Source organism: Halichoeres trimaculatus, unplaced genomic scaffold, assembly GCF_033239565.1.
Source record: "Halichoeres trimaculatus isolate MK-OKI-2021-1 unplaced genomic scaffold, fHalTri1.1 fHalTri1_scaffold_24, whole genome shotgun sequence".
Lineage (NCBI taxonomy): Eukaryota > Metazoa > Chordata > Actinopteri > Labriformes > Labridae > Halichoeres > Halichoeres trimaculatus.
In genome coordinates, this window is record NW_027437202.1 from 7,972,210 (window position 1) to 7,980,827 (window position 8,618).

At 37.7% G+C, this 8,618-nt stretch overlaps 1 long non-coding RNA gene across 1 annotated transcript; it reads left to right on the top strand.

Moving 5' to 3' along the window:
• The first annotated feature begins 7,013 nt into the window (after nt 1-7,013).
• Nucleotides 7,014-8,457, top strand: LOC141785821 (uncharacterized). The gene is made up of 5 exons (XR_012597586.1): nt 7,014-7,039; nt 7,108-7,162; nt 7,249-7,282; nt 7,375-7,406; nt 7,797-8,457. It is a non-coding gene; the product is annotated as an uncharacterized LOC141785821 (long non-coding RNA).
• Nucleotides 8,458-8,618: the final 161 nt, after the last annotated feature.

The window sequence follows — 8,618 nt, forward strand, 5'->3', positions numbered from 1 at the left end:
AAGCAGTTTTCAGTTATTTATTTATTTTTAATTAATGTGTTTTTATTTGTTTGGAGCTTTGAAGGTGAATTGCTAACACTACCTTGCCTGACCCAGAAGACTTGATTTAAGGTCAATGATACTCTAAAGTAAATTAAATCATGTATATTTACCTCTCACTTAATGTATTTATACTTTTATAAAAGTAAAAAGTCGAAATGGGGGCTACTAGTTTTCTCCCTTAAAGCCCCATAATGACTTACCACAAAACTCTCTTACAGGTGATTCATATTAACATGTTGTATAGCTCTTAATCTACCAACTTGAACTTGGCGCTAGCTTGATGCTAAAGTACATTGGAAATTGAATTAAAATCACTGAACACGCAGACAAGTGTAAAAGTGTCGCACAAGAGATTCATTTTTAATGCATTTACATTTTATATTGGTCTTAATCAACCAAAACGCAATAGAGCGCGTGGCGCTAGCTTGATGCTAATGTAAATAGAGAATATGCTAGCAGTTAGCATACGTCGATTTAACGTCGTTTTTCCAGCAAAACACCAACTTTCGTCACTGGAAAAAACAGAATTACATAAATTTATCACAAGAGATTAATTGTTAATCCATTCAGCATGTTACATCTATCCTACACCACACAACGGTGGTGTGGAGAAGGCTAAAGAGCTGTACAGTTATGTACATCACACGTAGCCTCCTTCAGCGAGTCAAAAACAAGCCGCGCTTAAAAACATAAACATAACTATAAAAATTAAGCTCACAACAATAACAAAACTGCACCGTTTCGAATGATTTGTAGACAAACATTCAGCTGTCACTGTAAATCCCCAGCAACAACAAGCGTGTCGTCATATGTGCATCTTCTTCAAGTGTCCTCTTGAAACCCTTCCCGTTGCGTTGTTGTCTTTGCAGCGCGTTTTCTAAATGCTGCACAATTGTCAAATTTATGAAGATTTTTTTTCTTTAATTTGCTTATGTTTTTGTATTTTTGCATGTGCTTTATTATTATTATTATTATTATTATTATTATTATTATTATTATTATTATTATTATTATTATTATTATTTATTTTATTTTATTTTTTTGTATTTATTCATTTTTTCTGTATTGAATCATTGACAACTTCAAGAGTCTTAACACAAATACAAATACAAAAACAAATGAGACAGGAAAGTTATTAAGATGAAAAGAAAAAAAAACAAAAGAGGAAAAAAATCTTGCGCTAGAATGCGTTTAACGTAAACAACTTAAATTCTTTGCAAATGTTGAAAGTTTTTAAAGCCTTAGTGTTTGTGGATTTGTGTCGACGATCCTTTGTGAGGTGAAGATGTTTTAATTTGATTGTGTGAGAAATTTAGAGATAATGTGAAGTCCTGGTGTAGCTTATGAAGTTTGACGCCACAAAGTAGTGAATCTTATTATTTATCGGTGATTTTATTGTTGAACTAAATCGATATTGAATGTGTTACAGTAAATCTGAAAGTGCAGTTTGATGAGCAAGTTAAAGAGTTAGCTGGAGTGACCGATAGAGGGCAGCCAAGCGCTGTCGATGTGGTGTGTGTGTGGTTTGCGCTTGCGCGGTGCGAAGAAGCGTTTGAGTGGGCTGCAACCGGAGTTGTTTGGCTAACACGGTTAGCACAGTTAGCCAAACAAAGAGCTTTATCTGTTTATTTGTGTAGTTTCCTCTCGATCCTCCAGAAAGCCCGTGTGTGTGTTTCGACAGGGAATGTCCCTCAGGTAAGTGAACATGTTTTTCCCCGTGGTAATCCAAAGAGTGGCCTGTAAACATGTGCTGTGTCCACACGTGGAACTGCGGTTATGTCAGCCGTCTCTCAAATTAATTATAGTTATAGTTATTTAGCTATGCATATTTATCGAGCTATAATTCTCATATTAACATTAAAAGATAGTTTTAAAATGCATGTAATATATGAAATGTGTCCAAATACATTAAAAAGGGGCGTGTCCCATAGAGCGGGCTTAGTTCTACCATTGTATGTTGATCTTGAGCCACAAGGTCACATGACTTGTGACTTATTAAGATATAATGCTTATATAAACGTTTTGAGACACATTAAAAACATTTTAAAAATGTGAAAAGTTTCCAAATACAATATCAAACTGGTGTGTCTCATAGAGCAGGCTATGTTTTACTATTCTGTATTGATTTTGAGCCAACAGGCCACATGACCTGGTAGTTATTGAGCTATAATTCTCATATTTACATTATAAGATACATTAGAAATTCATTAAAAAATATTAAATGTGTCCAAATGTTTTAAAAACGTGTGTCCCATAGAGCAGGCTTAGTTCTTCTATTCTGTTTTAATTTTGAGCCATCGGGTCACATGACTTGGGACTTCTGGAGCTATAATGCTAATATTAATGTAATAAGATTCATTAAAGATTCATAAAAAATATGAAATGTGTCCAAAGGCAACATAAAACTGGTGTGTGTCATAGAGCAGGCATTGCTCTATTATTCTGTGATGATTTTGAGTTAACAGGTCACATGACCTGGCAGTTATTGAGCTATAAGGTATTGTATTTACTTATATATTAAAGAGCATTATAGCTCTATAAGTCCCAAGCCATGTGACCTAGTTTCTTCAAATCAACCCATAATAGTAGAACTAAGCCTGCTCTATAAGACACACCACTTTTTTTCCATTTGAACACATTTTGTATTTTAAATGAATTTTTAATTTTTAATTTAATATAAATATGAGCTTTAAAGCTCCATTTGTCCCAAATCATATGACCTAGTGGCTCAAAATCAACATAGATAGTAGATTTAAGCATGCTCCAAAGGACACACCACTGTTTTATTGGGTTTGGACAAATTTCATATTTTTCATGAATTTTTAATGAATGCTTAATGTTTATATGAGCTCAATAACTTCCAGGTCATGTGACTTGCTGGCTCAAAATCAAAACAGATGGGTAGAACTAAGCCTGCTCTATGAGACACACCACTTTCTATTGCATTTGAACACATTTTATATCTTTTATGAATTTCTAACTTGTATTAATATTTTTAAATATGAGCATTAATGCTCAATAAGTCCCAAATCATATGACCTAGTGGCTCAAAATCAACACAGAATAGTAGAATGCAGCCTGCTCTATGGGACACACCACATTTTTATTGTGTTTGGACACATTTCATATTTAATATGAATTTTTAATGTATCGTTTCACATAAATATGAGTATTATAGCTCAATAACTACCAGATCATGTGACACTGTTGGCTCGAAATTTGCACAGAATGGTAGATCTTAGCCTGCTCTATGAGAAACACCATTTGTTATAGCATTTGAACACATTTTTTTAATATAATAAATGAATTTAATGTATTATATACTATAAATCTAACATTATATCCTAATGTAGTTCTCTCTTTTTTCAATAACATCTTATTGTATTTCACAACCGGTTTTTATTTTGAAAACTGGAAGTTTACACACGCTCTTGTAAGGTAGTGCCAACTTTATGGGCACCATTTGTAAACCAGCGCATGCCAAAAAAATACAGCAACATTTAGCTTCAAACCATGTGCAAAAATAAGGGCGTGATTTTTTTCTAGTAACTTTTTATGACATTTAGAGCAATATTTGTCATCTTAGAAATATCTTAAATAGTTAAATATAAATATTAAATGTCACATGTGAATGCAAAATATAAATATTAATAAAAATTATAATAAATATAGATATAAATGTTAAATATAGATATAAATATTATATATATATATATATATATATATATATATATATATATATATATATATATATATATATATATATATATATATATATATATATATATTGCTCCAAAACATTCTGGTAAAAGGGAAGACATGAAGATGTGTCGTAAATGAAGTGACCACCTTGTGGCCCGGAGGCTCCGCACACTGCTGTAAACGAGTTTTAGTGAAGCATGGAGAATGGAGATGGGTTCAAAACAAATTTTCTTTGCTGTATGTTGTCTGAGTGTATTGATCATATGACCAGGGCGCTACTGAGCTGTAATGCAAATATTGATAATATAGATTCCAATTTAGAGTAATTCCCTGATGAAGGTCCTGTATTGATGGCTGCTGATTGCATATTTGGCCGTGTTTGAGCTACTGGTCCAAGACTTTGAGCAGTTTTTCCTGGATGAGGGTGAAACATTTGGATTGTACTTGAAGAAAGATGCAGTATTCACAGTTGTTTAAAACTTTTGTTTTGTAACACGGTACAAAAAAGATATTTACGTATTGAAGGAGAAAACAGTAAATGCAGAATGGTGCACACCTGTAAGTTTGTTTGTGTTGACACACCATGCAGATGCAGTCCACATTGTTGTGCGTTTGCAGCTCTTGAGTGTCCATTTGTAGGCACTAAATGTGGAAGCATCTGCAGCAGCATATTTGGGGTCGTACTTCTGAATTTGTCCAAACTGTTGTTACCAAGTCAAGGTGTAGTGTTACATAGGTGGAAGTGAAATCAACCACCCACAGCCAGGAACTATTGATCAAAGTGTTTTAACAGTAGCTTACAACTAGATGTTAAAACGTAAAATTTGTATGTACACAGAAAAGGACTTTTACTTTCGAGTTGATGCAAATTGGTAAAGGAAGAATGTTTGATCACGATGGCTTTTTTTGGAATTTGTCTAAATTGCTACAGTAGGAATGCATGATATGAGTCCAGGTTAAGGATTTGAGGAGTAGGAGTGAAATGAATATCCATTGTCCATGAATTATTAATTTATGTGTTTTTACAGAAACTGAAACATGTTGAGAAGTGAAACATGAATTTGAGTGGAATTTAAAAGTTGTAACAAAAAATAATTACAAAAAATGTGTGAGTTAAATGAAAGTGAAATGTGTTTTTTGTTTAGTTTGGAGTCCATTGATGTACTGATGTCGGAAGTTGCAGCTCAACGATGCTAATGCACTTTTCCGCTCCCTCTTTAGACACGAGCAGCCGGCTCGTCAGACAAGGAGGAGGAGGTGCTGGAGGTGGGGAAGATGGCGTGTAAAAAGAGACACGCTACAGTCATCATAGGACGTCAGGGGCTGGAGCTGAGCAGAAGAAGTGCGGAGCAGGATGCAGTATTTGAAGTAGACTCGTGTGTGTGTGTGTGTGTGTGTGCAGGGGGAAAAGTAGTGTTAAACAGTGTGAAATGTGTGAAATTGTTTGAGTATTATTGTTGGGGTCTGACTAAAATCCCAGCTGTGCAGATTTATCGTAGCTTAGAACTCCACATTGGCTCCTCGATTAAATTTCAAGTTTGTTCATTTCTTTTCAAAGAGGAGTGAGACTTCAGAACAAACCAGCTTTGATTTCTCCTCAGGGGGGGAACTTGTTGACAATAACACACACATTTAACTTCCCTTTAGTATTCACTCACCTGACCTTAACTCACATCCATCATGAAATATAGGTCAAAAAACACCTATAACACATCTGTGGAGGTGTCACTCAGTTTTTTTTTCCCAGAATCATAGGTTTTATGAAGAATACGTTGCATACGTTGTTCACACTTTCAGGCCTCCTTATGTAAAAATGAAAAATAAGTAATCCACCTGTTGCCAACGTATGTGTTTCTGACACACAGACAACTTCAAGCGGAGAGACACCATGCAGCAGGGATCTGTCATGTTCCAGTATGATGATGTAGGTGAACTGTCACATTTTTGCAGCATGAAATAATTGAGCCCCAGTCCCTGTTGAAGCCACTTTTTGCTTACTTTCCTTTTGTGTTCACAGTTCATCAATGTCCATCTGAAGACCTGCTGCCTCTTCTGCACCGTGAAGGACCCAATCAGAGGAGGTCCAGTGCTCCACAGGAACACAAAGGGGGGCCAGTGTGTCGCACTGAGCTGATGCAGGAAAGAACCCTACGCTTGTTATGCTAAATGAAATGCTCATATGATACACACATATTCACACACACACATCATGTATTCAAACAGGAGCTGAAAGAAACATTTCAGGGACTTTTAGGACCTCATGTGCTCAAACTGAGAGTCAGGGAGAAGAAGTAGTCTGTTTAGAGAAAGGATCAAAGTACACACAGGGGACTTAAAGAAGGGATTCTTTGCTAGATGTGTACAATCAGGTAACACAGAAAATAAAGGATCATTACACCAGTTTGTGCCATTGTAAACTCTGAATGTAACACTTAAAGTAGTGCAGAAATAAAACTGTTGCCATGTTTTTTTGTACAGTGAATTTCATACAATCATATGTTTTCTGAAGCCAGTTCACCCTGTCATTCTCAGTCATAGTGACATATATTTTTATTGATTGCGAACACACCAAATCGACTGTGATTTGATGATGTAAAACTACACTTCTGTCTTGTTAATACAAACCGATCTGTGTCCCACACCTCCACCTTCTAACCCACACAGCTGGTTTTTGCTCTTTGACTCGTTGACGACCAGGATGTGATTTCCAGCCCTGCATGTAACTGTAGTCCAGAAAATATTTCGTTACTCTTAGTAAACAGTTTTTGAAACAGTGTCAGTGTTGTTCATTCATCAAGTAGTCCAACTGTTCAGTGAACGTGTGTTATGTCCAGTTTAATATTGACAGTTTCACCCTGCATCTGAAAACACGGTGGCAGCTCGAATGTGTTTTTCCTTTTTAAGGTGGGTGTGTTTTCGTTTCACTTTGAATTCTGTGTGCAATGAATAAAAATAATGAAAGAGGCTGTTGTTTGAAATAAATGAGACGAAGAAGACGAGCTTTAAAGAAATAATCATTAGACGCAGCTTTATTGTATGAAATGAAGCTGAGAGCATTTTCTAATTAACTTCATAAACAGATTATGGAGTGTTTATTAAACATGGACTTTTTGCAGCAGTCACGTCGTGTAGCAGAGGCGTCGCGGTGAAGTGACGTCATTGATTGATATGGAGCAGTCCCGTGGTACAGCAGGGGCGTCGTTGATTGGTCATTTGGTTGTGTGAGCGGTGTAGCTGGAGTCACTTAACGGGAGCACTTCAGGGTACAGTTTGACGCTGTCACAACACACACAAGGTGAGTTTGCTTTGCACTTTGACCAACTTGCTGTCCATCAACCCACTAACTCTTCTCTTTCTCTACAGGTTCTGTCCGTGCTAAGCTAAGCTAACCCTTTAGCTTCGCATCCAAAAGGAAAAGGTGGGTTTGCGTTACTCTGGCATTAATGGTAAATTCATGATGTACTTGTTCTCTGTCAGCTCGCTAACTCCACGCTGTGTTCACAGGTTCTCAACCAAGCTACGACTAAAGCAAACCGAGGTAGGTTTGTCCGCTTTGGTTATATGTAGCAGTTTGATCGAGCTGAAACGTGACAACCCACTAACCCAACGTCATTTCTCTGGTCTCCCCAGGTTTTTAACTCATCCGGAAAAGACCGACACCAGTTAAGTATTTTTTTTAGCTTTTTTAACTTCACACTTTTGTCATTGACTCAGTATGAACCCTTCAGTAACCCCTCGCTCTGTTTCAGGAGCTGCCGGTGTTGTTGGCTCGGTATGGCGGTCCCTCAAAGAAAACACTGGTGGCTTTGAATTGTCGTAGGGCCTAGCTACAACAAAAGCGAACCAAGGTTAGTTTGTCCGCTTTGGTTATATGTAGTTTAAACTGAAACATAGCAACCCACTAACCCAGCGTCCTTTCTCTTGTCTCCTCAGGTTTTCAGCTCATCCGGAAAAGACTGACACCAGTTAAGTACTTCTTTTAGCTTTTATTATCACACACTTTTCTCATTGACTCAGTATGAACCCTTCAGTAACCCCTCGCTCTGTTTCAGGAGCTGCTGGCGTTGTTGGCTCGGTTCCCTCAAAGAAAACACTGGTGGCTTTGAATTCAGGGCGGCCTGAATGAAGAGAGACCACACTGTTGGCTCGGTTTGTGAGAGGATTAAAAACCCTGATTTTGCTGTGTAAAGACGTTTTCCAGCTCGCAGGTTTCCTCTCGTTGTACAGAAAAGTGGGTGTCTTCTCTTGTTGCCTCGTAGCCCCAGTGCTTTTCGAGTTTTTTGTCCCCGGTTCCGGTTGCTTTTCGAAGACGCTCCGCAAAGTGGGAAAAGTGTTGTCGTTGTCTCGGTTGTCCAGTCCTCACGAAACAACACTTGATGCGGGTTTTGTCCCTCCCGCATTGAGCACAGAGAGTTAACCCACTGTTGGTCCGGTTGTCCGCTAGCTCTTCGAAAAGCTCCGGGATCCGATCGAGTGGGCAAGTGTTGCTGTCGTCTCCGTTGTCCGAAGCAGAAAGCAACACAGTGACTTGGTCTGTGGTCACTAAAGCCCACTGTTGTCTAGTAGCCTCGGCCGGCTCGCTCTTGCTGGGGAACACCTTCCCCCCTTTTGGTGAACTTCAGCAAGACGGGTTTTTTCCCGGCCGCTTTTCGAAGAAGCTCTAAGAGGTGAAACAGGTTTTTCACTTTGAAAACTGACTTTAATTGAACTTATGTGAACTGAGTCCATGCAAATGTGTGGAGTTAGTTGATGCCAGTTTCAAAGGTCAACTTTGAAATTGTCATCAACTAACTTCATACATTTTCATGGACTCAGTTCACATAAGTTTAATTAAAGTCAGTCTTTCACTCCAACAGTTCAAAGCACTTTACCCT